Raw genomic sequence first — 22691 nt, 5'->3', positions numbered from 1 at the left:
TAACATGCAAAACACGTATGTATTGGTCAATTTTTATAACAATGTACAGAAGGGCCATTTGACGGATATCTTAAAATAGCTTAGAAATGTTCTGTTAGACATCCAAAACAACTGCACTCAAAATGTACTATTTGAGTGGGGGGGGGGTGAGACTTTAATTTATCCCCATGTGAAAAGAATGATACTTTAACATGTGGTCTAATTGATGAGAATAACAGAAATTTCCCACATTTTCCCCGTACAATTAATGGTGAATGTCTAAATGAGATGCTATTCGTTCTGGAAATAGATTTTGCAAATGAACTGTCTTCTCCTCCAACCCCATTCACTCAGCCCTTTAATGGCAGAGGAGCAAGTACAACTATAGACTTAATTTTATTATCTAATAGGTATGCTTCCCGTTTACTAAACTTCCGCACACATAAGAATGCTATTAGCGATCATTTTCCAATCAGTGTATCATTGTTCTGCCCACTCAAGACCAGTAAAAACAAGAACAAGAGTATCTATGGATTAGATAACTTGGAAATCGATAAAATAAATGGGTATTCCTTAAAATGGCAAAAACCAAAGGAAATGATGGACGGAGTGTTGAACATTGCAAGCACTCACCCCTAGTCAACTGATCTGGGTTTAATCCATCACCGTTCTTTAGCCCACTCTGCCACCCCAGTTCAGACATGGCCATATGCAAATCAGTCTGACCCTGTGCCTCATGGGAACAGTCCAGCCCGAACTGCCAAGCCATGTCTTCCCTGGACCGGAAACAAGCTTCCTAGGACCGGTTTCTGGCATTTCAGCCGTCTTCAGCCAGGCTTGCTTGAATCCAGTGGCAAAGTGAGCAAGGGACTCACGTCTGAGCATACCCTGCCAACTTATGGTGAACAAAGCAAAAACCAAAGGAAATACAGTCCAGCCCGAACTGCCAAGCCATGTCTTCCCTGGACCGGAAACAAGCTTCCTAGGACCGATTTCTGGCATTTCAGCCATCTTCAGCCAGGCTTGCTTGAATCCAGTGGAAAAGTGAGCAAGGGACTCACGTCTGAGCATACCCTGCCAACTTATGGCAAACAAAGCAGAAACCAAAGGAAATGATGGACGGAGTGTTGAACATTGCAAGCACTCACCCCCAGTCAACTGATCTGGGTTTAATCCATCACCGTTCTTTAGCCCACTCTGCCACCCCAGTTCAGACATGGCCATATGCAAATCAGTCTAACCCTGTGCCTCATGGGAACAGTCCAGCCCGTACTGCCAAGCCATGTCTTCCCTGGACCGGAAACAAGCTTCCTAGGACCGGTTTCTGGCATTTCAGCCGTCTTCAGCCAGGCTTGCTTGAATCCAGTGGCAAAGTGAGCAAGGGACTCACGTCTGAGCATACCCTGCCAACTTATGGCAAACAAAGCAGAAACCAAAGGAAATGATGGACGGAGTGTTGAACATTGCAAGCACTCACCCCCAATCAACTGATCTGGGTTTAATCCATCACCGTTCTTTAGCCCACTCTGCCACCCCAGTTCAGACATGACCAGATGCAAATCAGTCTAACCCTGTGCCTCATGGGAACAGTCCAGCCCGAACTGCCAAGCCATGTCTTCCCTGGACCGGAAACAAGCTTCCTAGGACCGGTTTCTGGCATTTCAGCCGTCTTCAGCCAGGCTTGCTTGAATCCAGTGGCAAAGTGAGCAACCTTGCTCACTTTGCCACTGGATTCAAGCAAGCCTGGCTGAAGACGGCTGAAATGCCAGAAACCGGTCCTAGGAAGCTTGTTTCCGGTCCAGGGAAGACATGGCTTGGCAGTTCGGGCTGGACTGTTCCCATGAGGCACAGGGTTAGACTGGTTTGCATATGGCCATGTCTAAACTGGGGTGGCAGAGTGGGCTAAAGAACGGTGATGGATTAAACCCAGATCAGTTGACTGGGGGTGAGTGCTTGCAATGTTCAACACTCCGTCCATCATTTCCTTTGGTTTCTGCTTTGTTTGCCATAAGATGGCAGGGTATGCTCAGACGTGAGTCCCTTGCTCACTTTGCCACTGGATTCAAGCAAGCCTGGCTGAAGACGGCTGAAATGCCAGAAACCGGTCCTAGGAAGCTTGTTTCCGGTCCAGGGAAGACATGGCTTGGCAGTTCGGGCTGGACTGTTCCCATGAGGCACAGGGTTAGACTGATTTGCATATGGCCATGTCTGAACTGGGGTGGCAGAGTGGGCTAAAGAACGGTGATGGATTAAACCCAGATCAGTTGACTGGGGGTGAGTGCTTGCAATGTTCAACACTCCGTCCATCATTTCCTTTGGTTTCTGCTTTGTTTGCCATAAGTTGGCAGGGTATGCTCAGACGTGAGTCCCTTGCTCACTTTGCCACTGGATTCAAGCAAGCCTGGCTGAAGATGGCTGAAATGCCAGAAATCGGTCCTAGGAAGCTTGTTTCCGGTCCAGGGAAGACATGGCTTGGCAGTTCGGGCTGGACTGTTCCCATGAGGCACAGGGTTAGACTGATTTGCATATGGCCATGTCTGAACTGGGGTGGCAGAGTGGGCTAAAGAACGGTGATGGATTAAACCCAGATCAGTTGACTGGGGGTGAGTGCTTGCAATGTTCAACACTCCGTTCATCATTTCCTTTGGTTTCTATTCCTTAAAATGAAACAAAGTTGATCCACAGGAGTTTACTAAAATAGTGGTTAAAAAATCCCTAACCTCAATTATGAAATGTTTAGATCCTTTAACTCCACATGACGAAGTTTTAAGAAGCTATGAGGAGATAACGAAAGTAATTAAGGACACTCTGAGAGTCCAACTAAAACACAGGAATGATAAGCGTAAGGGTTGATTTAATAATAGCTGCACAAAAGCATATGCTGACCTAAAATTAGCATTGCATAGAAAGGATAGAGCTAGGCTGGAAGTCAGACAGCTTAGAAAGACATACAATCCGGCTGTGAAATTAAGTAAAAGCGAACTAAAAAAGAAATTTGGGAAGAGTTACATAAAAGTTGTACTAATAAAGATAGTTCTACAATTTGGCGGGTGATCAAATCCCCATTTTTACTAGCAGCTGAAAAAATGCCATCTATAGAAATCACGATAGATGAAAAGCAATGGGTGGGACACTTTTCTCAGATCTTTGGACGAGATCGACGCGACAGAAGGGAAGACTAGTTTTAGCTCTAGTTCGAATATGATAGATTCTTATATAGCATTAGACGTTACCTTAATAGAAGTTGAGCTCGCCCTTAAGGCTAGTAAAGGGGGAAAGGCACCGGGACCCGATGGGGTCCCAGTTGATCTTTTTAAAGCTACTACAGATCTATGGACCCCAATACTAACGAGGGTATTGGAAGCTTCCTGTGCAGTCGGCCCTATAGAATCATGGTTAGAGTCTATTCTGGTTCCGATATTCAAGAAGGGAGACCGACAAAATACGACCTGCTACCGTCCCATTTCATTGTTAGACTCTTTGGGTAAAGTGGCAGGTCGGATAGTCCTAAACCGCCTTCAACAGTGGGCAGAGGACGATAACGTATTGTCGGACCTCCAGTTCGGATATAGGGAAGGACTGGGTACCATTGAACAAAGCCTTAATCTGACCCTCTTAATGGGAAAATACGTAAATGCAAAAGGGGGTAAACTGTATATGGCTTTTGTCGATTTAACAGCAGCTTTCGACTGCATAAGCCATGTCAAGCTATGGGGGATATGGAAAGAAATGGGAGTGGAGATCGCCATAATTAACTTCCTAAGAGAACTTTATGGGAAGGCGACAGCCAGGGTCCGGTTTGGAAAAAACGGGGAGTGCACAGAGTCGTTTAAAGTAGAGAGGGGGGTCAGGCAGGGCTGCGTCCTGGCACCCTTCCTATTTACTCTCTATACCAATGGTCTTGAATTAGCCATGCTGGAAGGGTGTCAGGACGTACCACTCTTACAAAAACGATCAATACCTGCCCTATTGTACGCGGATGACGCCGTTATTATGGCACGGACCCTGAGAGGTTTACAACGTGCCTTGAATATCTATCATAAATATATGGCAAATTTAGAATTGAAAATAAATATTGGGAAAACTTTTATAATGAGCTGTGGGACAGGTAGTATTAAACAGAAGGATATTTTTATCGAGAATAAACCGGTAGAGTTTACTAAAATTTATCCGTATTTAGGCATCCTAATTGAAAATAAGGGTTCATGGCGCCAAGCCATAAAAGCCAGGAAACTATTGTTTCTGAGTACAACAACAGCCCTGGGTAATTTCTCGCAGAGGCTGGGTAAGAGACCGCCGACGGAGTTGCTCCAAATATACCAAGCTAAATGTCTTAGTACAGCGATATATGGGACAGGAGTTTGGGGATATGGAGTAGTAGATGAACTTCAGAAAGTTGAGAATGCCTTTTTTAGGTAGCTACTGGCAGACCCACAAGGCACTTCTACGTTCCTGCGTCACTTGGAACTTGGTGCATCTTATATTACAGATATCATAAAAGTTCAACCAGTGCTATTAAGGCACCGTATTTGGTGTTGCCCAAAAACATCATTTAATCGGGAGGTGCTGAAAGATCTCCTAGAGAACGCTCTTAAGATCGGGTGGCTCAGGTACGTTAAAAATCTCCTGTCTGAGATGGGGCTATTAAATTACTATAAAAATCCTGTCATGTTAGCTCAAATCTCCAGGAAAACGTTTAAAAAACAATGTATGCGCCACATGGAGGAACTCAGATTGGCGGTAGAGGCATCCAAGCGAACAGTTCAAAATAACTTGATGATGCGAACTAGCCTTACTATACAACCTTACTTAATTTTTACCTTAAATGGGCATGATAGATTTGTGCTAACACATTTTAGGTTAAATGTTTTTCATCGCTTGGTTAGCTTCCCAAAAATGAATGACTGGGTCAAAGACTTACCTAATTGCCCCTGTGATAAAATATCACCCCAAACGTCGATGCATGTGGTCCTATTTTGTAAATATTATAAGAAATTAAGAGAAAAATGGATCAAACCTATTTTATTGATTTTGGGTTTTAGGCAATGCCGTCCAGCCTATCTTGCACTGCAATGCTTAGATAGAGAATGTTTTGCGAGGAACATTGCATATTTTTTTAAAACAAGCATCAGGCACAGAAAATATCTTTAAAAATAAATGAAATAAGAAAATACTTTTAAATATTGAAAAAATACATGTGCAAAATGGGTGAATGTCTTTTTATCTTTTTATCTGATTTACCAGTCGATTTGTATTTTTTATATATTGAATTCTGGAATAATTGCCTTTTTAACTACTGTTTTTATATTGTACTTTTATGGTTTTATTTCTATGAAAACCGAATAAAGAGAAATTTGATTTGATTTGAGTATCACATTTTAGCCTGTGTTATTTATGTATGTATTTTAATTAATATATGTCATAGCTACAAACCATGCTATTGCAGTATTATTTTATCTTACTGCTACCTCTGTACATATTGTACTTCGCAGTCTGTTTTACGATTGTAGCAATTCATATCTCTTGCATGAGTAATAAGACCGTTCAATAAACCCTTTTATTGAAACGCCCGTCTCTAAATTTCTGTGCAACTCTGTAGAAACAAAGCATACACGATGGACTGAGTGAAACTGTTATCTATTGTTTCCACGGTTCTGAGATTGTTCCGACTCAAAGGGAAACAAAGTTGTCATGTTTATGTGCTTGTCAGAGACTAATCCCTTCTTGTTTATTGGAGAAGTTTCTAGTGACCTCTTAGTTAGCTGGCACACACATGTAATTAAGTTTAATATACTCGATAGAGACATACTGCCCTTAGTCCTATGTCAAATCTATAGTGTATGTTATTCCAATGCGCAGAGCCTATCAGGGATAGAGGAACTACACTACATGGCGCCCAACGGTTTGGTAAGGCACTAATTTAACGCTAGATACTGCAGTAACTCAGTCGTGCTTTTCTCAGAGACCCCTACTCATAATACTCCATAAGACGTCTGGAGTGGGTACGGATAATATCCGCCATAGCTGAGTAGGACAAAATCCTATGTATTAGCTGTTTGGTTTGTTCAACGTTGAAGGATACAGTGTTCCAAAATATGGTGCACCTTATCTTTGTTCCCTTGAAACTTGCTCTGCAACTGTCTTTAAACAATGTCCGACAACGAGGTCGCTGACAACGGTACAGCTACGACTGACCTTACAGGTTTTAATGAAACCGATGCGGGTGTTATACACATCCCACCAAATTTGAGGAGAGCCATCACTCTAAAACTTATAAAACATAGTCTAACACCAAGAGGTGGTAGAGCAGTTTTTGTGATAGAGGCACATGAATCTCACCAGACAGAGGTATTCTACTCATGGATAGTATTCCCAGAATCAAATCCAGTAACACACTTGTTTCACTTCTACAAAGAAGATGAACCACCAGAGGAATACATTCCGTTAGAGGATATTGAAATTCCACTCACATACCAGGAGCATGAGCTCTGGTTTAAAGGCGCCCTAAAACATTACAAACACATTACCAGGCTTGGTCCACTAGATAGACCTGGAGCAACATGGCCGATTTTAGCCGGCTATACACCTGACCCTGACATTGAAGCAATGTCGGACAAGGAATTACTTAATAGCATACAAAAGATAATAGAAATATACAGTAAAGCCACAACTGTCTGAAAGTCCTGATAAGGTCTTTCCTAAATACACTCCTACCTCTTCTAAAAAGAAGTGGGAAAATAGCTAACAGAATTCCAAAGAGAAGCGTTCTCATTCCCGAGGCAGGTCTCCTCCACGGAAGGAGCCCTCTGAAAGGAGGTACAACCTCAGGAAGAGGGATAATTTGAGAAAACCTGAAAGATATCAAGATAATGATACACGTTCCTCTCGTACCTTTCAGATATCGTCACAGGCATCCGAAAGAAGAGGACAGTCAGAAAAGAAGGAAGAACGCGTGAAGTCCAAAGATGATCAACACGTGCAGAAAAATAAAGGAAAACCTCAATTCTCCAAGAAAAAAGTAGCAGGTCTAAAGATCAGACATGCCGAGAATACTGAGAACCCAACTTAGGAACGGAGAGTGGGCTCAGATCATGCTGGACAGTGCAGCAGAAGTTACAATAGCTCGCCAGAACCTGAAGATACTTCTGGAGACAGCGGACTTGAATGAAGACATACAAGTTGAGACTGTAGACACCAGGGTTAGTACTCCACATAGGTTATATGAAATAACACTCCGGATGGAGGGAGACATACCAAGAAAACTGAAAGGACTCTTTTGGGAGCATCTTTCAAAGGGTTATGATATACTTCTAGCAGAACAGGACTGGCCACCAGAATTTGTCAGGGAGTGCCCACATGGTGAAGACATCATTATGCCAGCCTTCTCTAACCATGTTGCAGTTCATTTAAAATATACATTAGCCAGGAAATGGGCAGTAGCCCAAGCCCCAGCACTGTATAAAAATCATGTAGGATGGGATAAGAACTCGCCTCACCATAAAATCCGGTTAAAAAATCAACTGACTGCACAAAAGCAGTACCCAGTTAAACAAGAAGCTAAAAAACAGGTCAGGGAGATTATAGATCAACTTGAATACCAGGGGGTGATTAAAACATGCACCTCATCTATGAACAATCCTTTGTTTCCTGTCTCCAAACCAGACAATACATATTGTCTAGTTTTGGATTACAGACACTTAAACTCTTGTTGCAAAACATTTGCAGTGCAAAATGCACATAGTACAGCATTAATGAATAATATTGTGCGTAAAAAATATAAAACCGCATTAGACATTTCAAATGGTTTCTTTTGTCAAAATATTGCACCCGAAAGCAGATATTTGACCGTTTTCTCGACTGCCCCAGGGATTCAAAAACAGCCCGGGGATATTCTCAGCAAGGGTAACAGAGTTACTACAAACTTATGATGATGAGGCATTGTCATATGTCGATGATATATATCTGACAGACGATGACCTGGACAGACACTTGAACAGGGTGAACACCATTATATTGGGCTTCGCCTCTGAGGGTTACAAATTCAACTTTAAAAAGTCAAGAATTACCCACCTCAACGTCCTTTTCCTAGGATATGAACTATCAAGTGAAGGCAAAAGCCATGCAGCCAACTTTTTAGAAAAGTGTGTGCTGCTCCAACCTCCAAAACCGCTGAAAAATTTACAGTCGAGTCTAGGTTTCATGAATTTTGGAAGAACTAACATTCTAAACTACGCAGAGAGGTAAACCTTTCTACGAATTAATTAAACCCGATTTTAAAATCACACATTGGACACAAGAACACACAGAAATTTTGCGTTCACTTCAAAAAGACATGTTAGCTACAAAACACTTGCAAACACACGTAAACGTACGCAACTTAGTGATCTGAATCATTCCGGGTCAATGCGGATTCATCTACTTAACTTTTAACTAAGGTAAAAAAGTACCAATTGCAAACAAATAACATTTGTATACACAAGCAGAAATGAAATTCACTTCTACAGAAAAAATTCTGACAGCAGTTCAAACCGCTGTAGCAAAAGAAAGAGCCCTAGCACAGGAGAAACACATTATGGTTGTGACTCCTGTACCAGCCCTAGAGGCAGTTACAGAGGCTAGCGTTCCAAATGCAAAATCTTTTCATCCGAGATGGATACAGTGGGTTAATTCTCTTGCTGCAACTGATGTTGAATATGTTTTTGATCCATATTTGAAAACACAAGCATTCCTGCAATACGAACATGAATGTCCTCTGCCTACTGAAATTCTCCCTCTTGATCAGTACGAATTTATAATTTATACTGACGGATCTGCACAACCCGCTACGAGGAGTAAACAAGCTTACAGTGCAGCGTGTGCGTTCGTTAAAGGTTGCATACGAGAGGGCAAATTCAGACCAATGGTCACAAAAACACAATCTCTGGGAGATTGTACAGCTCAGCGAGCTGAACTATAAGCATTTAAGATGGCACTTGAAAACACAGATCGCGAATTCCCCACACTAATAGTGTGTGATTCTTTTTACTGTGTTCAATCTTACAATGAATATTTACAGAATTGGCTTCAAAATGGTTTCAAAAATGCAAAGGGTGGCACAATCAAGCATAAAACAAGTAGTTCAGTTGCGAAACGGACTACAAAACACTCACGTAATACACACGCTGAGTCATCAACGTGATGGCGTTCACGTTGAAGGGAATTCATTGGCTGATGAAGCCGCAAAAGGGGCTGCGCAAACGGCTTCCGTAGCTGCAATCACTCGTTCAAAAACTAAAATAGAAAGCAAAATAATGCTGGCTGTCAATGCAACAAGCAAAGGCAGCGGTGCAGCATTACCTATAAAGTATCCACTCAAATACTCATATATAATTGATGCAAATGGCGTTCCGTTTGCTCGAATCCCTGGAGTGGGGGATAGAGTAATTCCAAACAGGGAACGGTAAGCAGCTTTGATTTACGAAGCGCATCTGGGAAAGGGTCTGACACATCAGGGGATCTCTAAAGCAATTTTAGAACTAAAAGAGTTGTATTGGTGGCCAGGAATGAATACACTGATTCATATCTTCATTAATAACTGCATAGACTGCAATAGAGATTGGAGTACAGAACGCCACCAGATACCTGACTACAAAGTAGCCAGCCCAGTTCAAACACCATTATTAGACAGCATTAGACTATCTATGTGCAGGCGTCCTCTTGGACAAATGCAATCCCACAAATACTAAATCTAGGTTCCTATGCATGTGGCCTCAGTGCTCGGCTGACGCTCGAACTGTTATAAAAGATTTGCGAGTCTTTATCGGCACATACGCAATAGGCACACTACAATCTGACCAGGGTCCTGCGTTTAGCTCTCGAGCTTACAAAGAAGCCATGGCCAGTTTTGGTGTAGTGTTGCGGTATTCTTCTCCATTCCATCCTGAGGGAAATTTTGTTGTGGAAAGAAAAAACCAGGACATAAAGCAGTCTATAAAAGCTAGGGTATTAGGTTCGGATGATGGGTGGGTCAAACATTTATATGGGGTCCAGCACGCAACTTTCTACTAAATCAGAACTGCACCACCCTTTTTTGCAAAATTTCTTAAATGTCCATATTATTCCCGTTAAATCAAATTAATGCAAGAGAGGTCACTTGATCCAAATGATGATTTATAATTTCTTTTATTTTCCAAACAATCCTTCAGCACGCAATAAACAAATTGCCAAGAATTTCTCTAGGGGGTGTCACTCCATATGAGGTCCTGTTTGGGACTAGAATGTTGGTTCCGGACTTAGATATGAAAGGCACAGTGGTGGAAAACAAACAATTTGATATCAAAGATCGTTTGGCTGTTTTACAGGACTTAAATGAAATAAGAACTCAACATAGCAACGTCCTGAAGCCAACCACCACTGAGAAAAATCCGTCTATCCCAGCAAAGCCTGTCTGGATCCCAAAGAATGGTGATCTAGTCAGAGAAAAGATCGCGGATAAGAAGGAATTTGGGCCTTCATACAGACAACCAGTACCTGTCCTAGCAATCCACGGATCAAGAACAGTACTTTTGCCACCCCTTGCTGGTAAAAAGGAGAAAATATTTGTGTCCATCGACCTGATCAAACTACACTATGTGGCCGATACTAAGCAGTAGGCCAAGTGGACTCCGCTAATGTAGCAGACGCACTCCTCTAGCTACAATCCAAGAGGTTCAAACATCACGTTTGAAGATTCGACAGTGAGAAATAAAGGACTAAGCAACAATGCCATGGAACTTATACCTCTTGATACCCAAATAACAGTTTGCCCTGATACACCTGTCTACAGCGAAGTAACACGTGATCAACTGGTTCCAGCAATTTCATCAAATTCGGATGCATTTCGAACCATCAACAGAACTGCTTCTGGCTATTTCATGAACTTTGATACTTTTTCTGAGGATCCCAGTGAACCTGAAACGACGCCAGCAAAAAGAACTTTCAAAAAACAAGCAACAGACTTTTTTCATCTCCTGAAAAAGACTTATCTAGTTTCACCATGGATTGAACTATGGATTGTTTTGGAAATACTCTTCTTTCTACTTTGGTTAGCTCTAGTATTAACTCTGTGTATGCTGATAAATGGAAGTTATATTCAAATGGACAAGTAAAAGAGTGAACTTACTTCTCCAGCCACACAAATCCTCCCATCGTGAAGCAAGAGAGTTGTCAGCAGTGAACATCACAATCGTTCCTATACCAGATGGTATAGTTTGGGACAAAATTCAATATGACACTTTTGTTCCGTCTGAGCTTTTGAAGATTCCATACTTATTTAAGATTTCATTAAGTGACTTTATTGCCTCTAGTACCTTTTCTGATGATTGGGACTTCAAGACTGTTAATAACATAATGTCTGATCTAGAAATGTCTGCAGTATTCACGAATCATTAATATTTAGAAGGTTCATCAGACTATGAACAAATGTATTGTTATAACCACTATGGTCATCATTTCTTGCATAAATCTGCAACACCTAGAAATGTATTTATGTATAACCAATGGGAACATTGTCCTACACCTCCAAAGGGTAGCTCAAAAACTTTTGCAATGAAATTTCCATATTTTTCAGGCTACAATTTGTCTATTCCAGAAACGTTTTACTTCAAAAATGTGAACAAAACAGGAATGAAAATTATGTTAACGAATACAAAACAGATTTATTCAACAGCCTTTATTGCCCAACTGTCTAGACAGGGTTTTGACTTTTGGAAAGACAACATTGAGACAAAAACTGTCTGAGGTACTAAAGATTGGCAAGTGCAGGGAATAGAAGCTTTGTTAGAGCCTGTATCATCCCTGAGCAAATTATGTTTTTGAATGACACTGTTCAGCAAACGTCTTGCCTTGGATTAGCCAAGATCACAGACATGAACACACTGACCATACCTATACCTGCAAGCAATAGCACTACACGGGGGCAGGTCGACGTACATAATTTTTGCATCACAACAGATCAGATCCAATATGAAAAAAATGGTTGCTCTGGCCCACAGACACAAACAACTGTCAAGATCGATTTCTGAACAAAACACAGGGTTTCACTATCCATAGGCCAGACCCACACTATGTCCAAAGACAGCATCCAGGGGTAGTAACAGCATACAGTGTAGGGAAACTTTGCCTTGATTGGCTACCAAAAGCTACACTGAAGGATGTGATACAACACTTAACTTGACTTCAAGAAGTCGCAGACCTTAGGGAATTCTTGCTAGGACCAAGAAAACCGCGTCAAAAACGTTTCATACATGCCGGTATCTACGCTGCTTATAATGAAGCATGGAAGGTTACCCAAGCAGAGACTACAGAACGTATACGAGAAATTGATCGTATTAATTTAGAGAAAACTCTCTCTGTAGTAGACAATGGGTTAATGACTCTGTTGTCCAGAATATATTCATTGGACAGCATTGTGTCTTCTGTCATAGACATCATGGAACAAGTCTTGGTCATGTTGCAACATGGTCAGTCTCAACTAAGTTCTATCATGCTATTAGGCTGGACGCTACAAAACTTGCGTGCAGGCTATGTGCCTTGGCGTTTAATCAACACTACGTCACTGTTTTCAGAATTCAATCTCACTCATAAACAGATCAAACTTGCACAAAAGGGGAGCAGACTACACTATGTTGACCATTGAAAAACTGGAAAAATTACCAATCGCAGTGGCTGAAAAAACAGCTACTGAATGGCTAATACATGGTAAAATTACTCTGCCTGTTAAAACTTTCCATTTTCAATATTGCCTAAAACATATACCAGTGGGCACATATGAAAGGTTGAGTAAAGGATACATCAAGACATCCTGGGATTTACCTTACACACATAGATGTTGGAGTGGGGAACGTGAAGTGTTTCTTAGTGGTGAAAACTGTGAACACACACTAAGCGGTGCTCTCCTTTATCAGGGTATTAACTTACATGGGGCCTGTGATGGTTCCACTACAAACTTATCCTGTCACCTGCAAGGTTCACCGGCTGCAGTGATTAATCCAATTTTTGGCCAACTTTCTAATGGGAGTTACATTATGTTGAATGATCACAGCTGCTGTGGCATGTTGCCAGGTATCCCATATCTAGTAACGGTTACATCCAGGTTCACTTGCTGTATGCAAGTCTTGTTTCCACAAATAGATACAGTCAGGGAGTTACCTTTATGGCCTTCACTGAACATCTCTTCTATACGAATTGATACTCTAAGCAGAATGAAAGCCATTCTTTTACAAAAAACAGTGCCACTGACCTCGGCTAAAGAAACCTATGATCTACAAGTCGCAAGGATTTCTGCCGAGATACATACCCTTTTGTATACAAACTGCCCTGTACATTTCTCAGAAATGTTAGGTCGCATCTTAAACATGTTTGATACGTGCGGTATTGTTCATGTATTTAAGACCATATGTGCAGGACTGTTAGCACCTTTTCAAGCAGTCCTCGGAATTTTTCTAAATTTTGTGCACTCTGTGTTTGGCAGACTGCCGCTCCTTTTAGCACTCGTTGCAGGGACCCTATTTTTGCTCCTACTGCTACGATATGGCAAGCCAAATCACCATCGACACCCAGTTCACCATGGAAAGAGCTCTATCGGAGATGAAGTGTTGTGAGCGCATCCTCCAAATTTTGGGTTTACCTTGTCTACGAGAATTAAACACCACATGGTGTCTGTCATTCAGACCAATCTGGCAAGATTGCATCTTACCTGTTCTATGCTTCCTGCTCTGCGGTGAAGAATGCGTGCTAGACATCTGTCTAACACTCCCATCGGTCATGCCTACGGATATCGATACTCTGCTGGACCCGGTAACGGCCCATGCTGTGTGTTGTCCCCAGCGGCTACCAATCCTGATGACGGCATTCATTGAGATCTCACAGACGCAAATTGCTACTGCTGAGGTACGAGATGAGACATCAGGCACACAGGTAACATCCGATTTGAACGTTGCTGATGCGAACAATGCTGAAGGCGATATCTAACATCTATGTGCAGTTAATCTTCTAAACGCGGTATTCCAACTTTCACCTACAACGGTAGATAACTTTTTGTCTACGTGATTGGAAGATTTTGTTTTCTCCAGGCCCACACACGGACTTTTGATTCAGCCACACAGTGTTCCGAAGAAACCATTTCATTGTATGTATATATTTTGGTTCATTCGTTTAGCATTCAAATGTCATCCTATGTTTAGAATGAAACATTGTTTCTAAGTACAGCACCTTATGCTTAGCAATGGTTTTGTAATGCATTTTTAAGACAGTTGTTTTTAGATATGTTTTTAGCTTATTCTTAGCAACCCATGCGATACTTTGTTTTGAGATATGTTTAGAATGTTTAAGATTTAGTAACACCGTTCATACGAAACTGGAGTGGGTGTTGTGTGCAGATTTAGATTCCGTATATAGGTTTCCTGAATTATGCCCTTATATAGGTACAATTCACACTGCCCTTATTTGGACATAGAAATCGGGCCCTTATTTAGACATTGTCTGTACAAACCAAATACAGGCATGGCCACCTACATCCGTCCATCCACGTCACAAGGAATTCTTGGAAAACCAGACCCTTAAGCCCTCAGCTTGAATATTCATTTCTCCAAGAACTAATTTAGTATGCATGAACATCTATTCCTTAGGGGTTCATTCATGACGTTCCTCTGCCCGACTTTTACGTCAATGCTAGCATTCCTAAACACCTTCAAGGTATAAATATACCTGAACTTGACTTAGCAAACCACGGTTCCTGGAGGATTCGATCAGACCCAGACCACGCGGTTCGCCACGGCAAGTTCGGAAGGAGATCGAGTTCCAGTCTGATGCACTGAACTGACGCTGCCATCCTCTTCGCAGAGAATCCAGCTCCAGTGCTCTCTGACTTCCCTTGCGGGGGTTAGACTATCGAGTCCAGAAAAGAGATTTCAACCTCTCTCATTCTCAGGTATGGAGCTGACTAGAATTTAGAGAAACTTTTGGTAACTCTTGGCTAAACCGGTCCTAGGATACTTGATTCCGGTCCAGGGAAGACATGGCTTGGCAGTTCGGACTGGACTGTTCCCATGAGGCACAGGGTCAAGACTGATTTGAATATGGCCATGTCTGAACTGGGGTGGCGTGGTGAGCAAAATAAAGATGGATTAAACCCAGATCTGTGACTGGGGGTGAATGTTTTGCCAATGTGCAACACTCCGTCCATCATCTTGTGTGTTTTGCTGTTCGCCCTATGTGGGAAGGGTATGCCCAGACATGGGTCCCATGCTCACTACGCCACTGGAGTCAACCTATCCTGGTTGAAGAGGGGTGAAACCCTGAAACCGGTCCTAGGATGCTTGATTCCGGTCCAGGGAAGACATGGCTTGGCAGTTCGGGCTGGACTGTTCACATACGGCACAGGGTCAAGACTGATTTGCATATGGCCATGTCTGAAGTGGGGTGGCGTGGTGAGCAAAATAACGATGGATTAAATCCAGATATGTGACTGGGGGTGAATGTTTTGCCAATGTGCAACACTCCGTCCATCATCTTGTGTGTTATACTTTAGAAACAGCACCTACTTCAAACCTCGTACTGCACTTAGGTTAGGTTCACTGGGGTAGAACAATTTAGAAGCATTAGATGAGTATTAACATTTTAGCCTGTGTTATTTATGTATGTATTTTAATTAATATATGTCATAGCTACAAACCATGCTATTGCAGTATTATTTTAACTTACTGCTAACTCTGTACATATTGTACTTTGCAGTCTGTTTTACGATTGTAGCAATTCATATCTCTTGCATGAGAAATAAGACTGTTCAATAAACCCTTTTTTTGAAACACCAGTCTCTATATTTCTGTGCAACTCTGTAGAAACGAAGCATGCACGATGGACTGAGTGAAACTGTTATCTATTGTTTCCACGGTTCTGAGATTGTTCCGACTCTAAGGGAAACAAAGTTGTCATGTTTATGCGGTTGTCAGAGACTAATCCCTTCTTGTTTATTCGAGAAGTTTCTAGTGACCTCTGAGTAAGCTGGCACACACAAGTAATTAAGTTTAATATACTCGATAGAAACATACTGACCTTAGTCCTATGTCAAATCTATAGTGTATGTTATTCCAATGCGCAGAGCCTATCAGGGATATAGGAACTACACTACAACGCATGGAGAAAGCTCCCTACACATCAGGACATCTGTGTTTTGGATTGAGAAAACAAACTCCCACCATGAGAGTTTATTTTCTCAATACATTTCCCAAGTTTGCTTAGTTGGTGCTTTGAAAATGGTGCCCGCTCAGCAAGTCTGCAGTGGTCTGAAGGGGGTGCTGCTGCAGTGGCTTCCCTCACAGCACAGAAATCCCAATCAAGCAAGTGAAGCTCTCTGAAGAGGATGGATTGTGTTCTGCCTGAGTGACGAAGGCCATGGGTTATCCCTCCTGGCAGGTTTGCTAATTTTACCTGCTGGATTTTGCAGCTGGTAAAATTGAGTTTGTTGTTGCTGTAGCCAATAAATTCAGCTGTAGACACACTGGGCGTCTTATGATTGTGCAGAACTGACATCCACACAGGAATTCCGCCCTGTTCCCAATTGGTGCCAGTGTATTTTATAGGCACCTTGCGATTAGGTAGCAATAGCATGAGGCACAAAAAGCAATTATAACAAACAAAGCCTCGTCTGTCTGTAAACAGCTTTTGGATGCAGAAGCATCTTATACTAGGCGTACCATGATTTTACAATAATGACTTGCATATTCATAGTACTTTCAGTCGATGGCTGGGACCTCATAGTACTAAATACACTACACTCTTCCCCAGTGTACCACCTAATAGGATTCAGTTTTGTGATGCCTGGCTACACACACAGACATCTGCAGTGATCTCATCAACTAATTGGGCTTTCATAACATAAAAGAATGTGTTTCCCACTGATTAATTTAACTTGCAGTTATTTTTCATTGGCAGTGTATTAATTGCATATTGCATACATTTTCCTGAAAGTAAAAGGCCAGCAAAATGGCTGTAGATTTTTTTTCTTTTATAGCCCCCCCCCCCCCCCCCATTACACTCAGGCTCACAGATCACTTGCTGTTATATGCACTTCAATCCCTGCATGACCTGCATTATTGTGGCCCATCTCCAACTCAGCACTGCAGACATCAGCTAAGAAAAGTGAGTGCCCTGAAAACTGCAGCAACCTGGACTAAGGAACAGAAGGGAAGATTTACTAAGATTTGGCATCAGGGTTGCATCACTTTTTGGTGCATCTCTGAAGCAAACTCATTTTGGAGATTTAAAAAGCAACGCAAAGCCACTTTGCAAGGCTTGCGTGGTTTAGTAAATACAAAGTAACGCAACACAGTGCTTAGCAATGCCTTGCATTGCTTTGCATACAAGAGACATTCCATGGGTGGACATAGCGTTCCCATGCATCTACCCCTGGATTTTGCATCATCCCCAGATTTACCAAAAATGATACACCTTCCTGAATCAGGCACTACAAGGAGAAATATTGTTATTTCTCCTTGTTACTACCTCTTTCTATGTGTGCTGCATTCTGCAGCACACATAGAAAGAGGAAAATGCCATTAAGGTTTGTGGGCATCATTTATGAAAAGTGTTGCATCGCTGGGGAAACTCAACGATGCAACACTTTTCATTGCGCCCTCCTTGCGACACCATGGTTGCGCCATATTTACACTAGGGCGCTCCATGTCGCAAGGATTGACCAGATACGTAAGTAATCCTGATGTATCTGGTAGCGCAGTAATGACGCATTGCTGAAGCGTGTCGGTAACCAGACACAACTCCAGCAATGTGTCATTACACATGGCGCGAGTCCCATGTGAAAGGCCATGCATCACTCCTTATGCCTGTTTGAAGCAGGCGTAAGAATTTGATGCAGTCAAGTCGTAGAAGAGGCAACAGTGAAATCTCATAGTTTTCAATGCGCCACTTGAACGAGCCTTTTTTACGTGAGCATGCTCACCCTGCATACATTATACCTGACGCAGGTATAATGTAGCACAGGCATTTACAAAGTGGCTCATCTGCCTAGATGCTTCTCTTTGTAAATAGGGCGCAGTATGGCACATTAATTATGCCACTGCATTGTCACTGAAAAGTGATGCAACTGCGGCGTAAGGCCTTCATAAATAAGCCCATGTGTTTCTGCAGGAAGGTGTCCCTTCTGGCAAAAAAATAATCCAGCCTGTAACATGGGCACCATTTAGGGGTGGGCGGAATTTGCGAAAGTGACTTTCGCAAATTATCGCGAAAATGTTAAAAATCTCCGCAAACACGCGGAAATATCGCGAAGATGCGGAAGTTTTTTCCCGCCCGTTCGCGGTATTTTCGGCGTGGTCGCAGCTCGCCAACTTACCCATGCGGTTGCTCGCGGGCGCGGCCATCTTGTTTTCACTCTTCTCGCGGTGCATGATCGCGAGAAGAAAGACGTGATCGCGCGACCAAGGACATTACTGCGGGCGCGAACTGTCACGAGACAGCGCAAATGGCTACCAACAATCCAACATCTCGTGGAGAACGCGACCGGATCGGGAAAACTTGTCGGCGAACGCGGGGATTCAGGTAAGGCGATCGCGCGCGCGAGAATGTATTATTTTACAGCACGAGCAAGAAACAAATTATCGCTAAGCTGCGGAATGCGGAAATTTTGACACTTTCGCGCTCTCCGCGGAGCGCGAAAATGTCAAATTATCGCAATTTCCGCGAGCGGAACGGAAATTTAGCCCAGGCCTAGCACCATTGCACCATGGTGCTAGGAAACAGCAAAAAATTGCCATATCTTAGCTGATATGCTGTATTTCTGCTGTCTCCCTTTTACACAATGCACTGCAGCAACTTTGATTGCTGTCTTGTGTTACATGAAAAGTTTGTGAATATGGTCCAGTTGTACCAACATTGGGGATTGCAATTTCCAAATTGTGATTTTCTGTGAATCACAATTAGGAAATCACTATTACTAATGTATGAAACTTTTTTTTTCAATTAGTGATTCCTAGTGGGTCACAAGTTGACTTGCCTCATGAATATTAATGAGTTGGGTCGCAGTTTGCAACTTATTAGGCATGATAGCCATCACAGGGATGGTGGCCTGCTGGGTTCAGCAGACTACCATGTCTGTGATTGCTTTTAAATAAATCGTTTTTTTTTTTTAATGCAGCCCGTTTTCCTAAACCCCTCCCAGGCTTAGGACGGCCCCCAGCCATCTGAATCCCGCCCACTTATTAATTCGCACACACAGCGGGGGAATTTGCGCAGCCCGCAAGGGGTTAAAGGAAAACAGGATGTGTTTCAAAGAAAAAATTAAAGAATTAGCTTTTATTTTTTAACATTCTCAAAGGGGTAGGTTTCTCATGGGGACACCTTCCAATTTACAAATGGGATGGCAATAAAATATTAGTGTTTTGCAACCAGAATTTGATTGCAAAACAATAAAACATACCACTGCAATTCTGTATTTGGAAAGGACACTCCAAACACGCCCTTTCAAAATACCAAATCGGAATTGGGTCACAAACGCAAATTGCAATTTGGTAACAAGTTACCGAATTGCAATTAGGTGTTTGTATACTTAAAAAAACATTCTTACGTTTGCAGCCTCAAAAATGCTTGGTAAGGACCAGATGAACAAACATTAGGAACAGCGGTTTCCTCATTGTGGATACATCCGAATTGCAATGAGTAAATCGCTATCCATAATGTATGAAACTTTCTATTTTAAAATAGTGATTACCAGTGGGTCGCAAATTGACTTACCTCATGAATATTAATGAGGTAGGACCCACTAGGAATCACCAACATTACAGGGATGGTGACTTCCTTGGGTCAGCAAACTACCATGCCTGTGATTGCTTTTTACAAACACAATATCTTTATTTTTAAATGAAGCCTGTTTAACTTCAAGGAAGAGGAACTGAGTTTAAAAAGAAAAGTTTCTTCTTCTTTTTGTTTGTTTAAGAAGCACAGTGGTCCATGAACCACTGCCTCCTTTTAAACAACCTTTTTTTAACATTCACAAGGGGATGGTTTTCCTAGTGTACACCTTCCCATTTATGAATGCGTTAAGACTACAGCTTTAGTTGGTAAAAGAATAATGTTTTGTGATCCGAATTGGGTCGCAAAAGATTAATAGATACCATTCCAATTCGGTATTTGGAAGGGACGCCCCTTCCAAATACCGAATCATTATTTGGTACCAAAAACAAACTGTGATTCTGCAACATGTTACCGTATCGCAATGTAATGTTTGTACATAAAAAAAGCTTTTTTACAGTCACAAAAGGCCCAATTCTTGGATTCAGGCCATTCTAGACTTCAAAAAAGCATTGGACATCTTGAAGGTGGGGGGGCCGTAGACTGATGCGCATTTGGCTCAACCGGCATTGCGAGGATGATACAGAGTGTCCTCTGGTCAGGTTAGAGAGCTACAATGTCAAATTGAACATGTGATGTTACAACTCTTTGTGGGCGGGCAAATTTTAGATTTAAGTAAGGAGTGGGACCAGAACGTGCACAACCTCGTAGCATCCAAGCCTCTGAGGAAAACGTTTTCTGTGCTTCGAAACGCATCAGGCAAAAAGGCACAACAAGCTGCTAATCATTATCGGCATGCTGGAGAAGTTCTGCACCAATAAAGGCTTGAAGTCTATGCTGGCTGCTGAGTGCTTCTTGCCGGACGTGCAAATTTGGAGCATGAGATATATATATATATATATATATATATATATATATATATATATATATACCTAGCGTCACCCTCTGACTATACCCCGAGGTAATACAGCCTGTACATCCCTCCAAATACATTCAAGTACGCTGTGTTAGCAACCACAAAGCCAAAATACTGATTTTAGACACCCTCTGGTTACAACACATAGTATAGGTACACTTTACAGGTAACTGTAATTTGAGGCACTCAATCTCGCACCAATGGGGGTTATTCACAAGAGGGACAAGCGCAGCACCTACTTGGTTTAAAGTCAGGTCGCCAAACTACTCGATTTATTCACAGATGAACACATAACAGTGCGGTTCTCAAAAATTCAAACACAATGTGTTCTTTGATTTAAACAATTGTCACAGCTTGCATTATTTTCCTTTTAATTTATCCTTATGGTCTTGCAACGTTTCTATTTAACAGTTGTGCATTTATTAACAATTGTGTAATTCAGAAACAACGAAATGTTTTCTCTTTTTTCTTTTCCGTTTTTTGCACAATCATGCCAATGCAGCCAATTCTTTTATGTCCGTTGCTTGCGGACGGTTGCTGTGACAACCAACCAGTTAATGCCTGTCATTCACCTTTGTATATATTGCTGAAGTGTGAGATACCTGATGTAGTGAGCAAGGCGGTCCGCCGCCGAAACGCGTCTAGGTCTTGTGGAATTAAAAGAATCTTTCTTTGGCTATTTACCCACGGAGTCAGCGCCTTCTTCATTCAAGTTTTGGACTGGTTCGATATATATATATTTATTATGGATTTACATTTCGAGCTGCTACTGAATTCAGGTTGTGTGACACTATTTTGATATCCCCATGCTTAACTTTGGACTGAATTTAAAACACCCGTTTTAAATAGAGCATGAACACTTGCAAATTCAAACCTTGTCTGCCGGCATACACCAACGGACTTTGGTATTCCAAGGCCAGCAAAGGGAATTATGGGTCCTGTAGTTCCATGGGATAGCAAAACGAAAGCGCCACGGACATTGGACTACCCTCCCATGTTATGCTAGCAACGGGTTTGTTCCACAAGTGCATTTGCATGTTGTCAATTCAATCATGCCCTATTCCTTACGGGACTAATTGATTACAACTGGATGGCTGGGTTTTCTGCTTTTTATTTCAAGCACAGCAAGTGTCACAAATCATTATGCAGCCCGATTTTATGTACTGCAATTTACGCAGTTTTCATTTTATTTTGCTATCCGTTCAAAAAGGTTAGTATGTGATGAGAGAAATGGCACTACATCTAAACATTATATGCCTCCACCCTAAATGAATAGATGCTATTTTTATCCGTGTTATTACACTGTAGAATTACAATCCATTTATATCATTCAGCTAAGCATGCTAATGAGACACTGTGCCGAGATCTTCACACATCAGCTGATACTTTGGATTATTGGCACTGAGCAAATTTTAGTTGAGATTTGCCAGTGACCTTTTGCATATAGTCTTTCTACCATGTTCATACATGTTTGAAGGAGTGGGAGGGCGCTATATATATCTCTAATATGTTGGTGTCATTTGGATTGATAAAGCCTGCTGTGCAGGCGAAACGCGTCTCTCTTTTCTGTGGGGTCGAGGGCGACTTGAATTACCATTAAATCAGCCCCATATCCACAGACCGTTGTGCGTGCCTCTTCTTTGGGGAAGTTGGTTTGGTGATGTATATATATATATATATATATATATCCAGCTCCAAACTCCACCAATAGTGCCTGAACTCACAGCGGGTGCCGTTGTGACGCGAGGGTGGTACTCACGGAAATAAATTCTGCTCCAAAAAGACCACACAGCACTCACGGGGCATGTCAGTTGCTTTCTTTAATCATCGGCAGACGCGTTTCAGCAGTGGTGCCTTTATCAATGCCTTAAAATTGCAACTTCTGCGCAAGATTTTCACTGTTTAAAAATAGCTTGCTCTTATTCCTATTGGTAGTTCACTTTAATGAACAGCGGCAAAGGACTGCATAGTCTCC

The 22691-nt window shown here is 42.0% G+C and overlaps 1 long non-coding RNA gene across 1 annotated transcript in view; it reads right to left on the bottom strand.

Annotated features, from left to right (window-relative positions):
* Window positions 1-22621, bottom strand: part of LOC146833100 (uncharacterized) — a 42445-nt gene extending 19824 nt beyond the window's left edge. The window contains exon 1 of the long non-coding RNA XR_014960503.1: window positions 22476-22621. This is a non-coding gene — a long non-coding RNA (uncharacterized LOC146833100). The remainder of the gene's footprint in view (window positions 1-22475) is intronic.
* Window positions 22622-22691: the final 70 nt, after the last annotated feature.

The sequence above is a fragment of the Triturus cristatus genome, chromosome 4_2 (assembly GCF_964204655.1).
Source record: "Triturus cristatus chromosome 4_2, aTriCri1.1, whole genome shotgun sequence".
Classification (NCBI taxonomy): Eukaryota; Metazoa; Chordata; class Amphibia; order Caudata; family Salamandridae; genus Triturus; species Triturus cristatus.
This window is presented reverse-complemented; position numbering and strand designations above follow the sequence as displayed.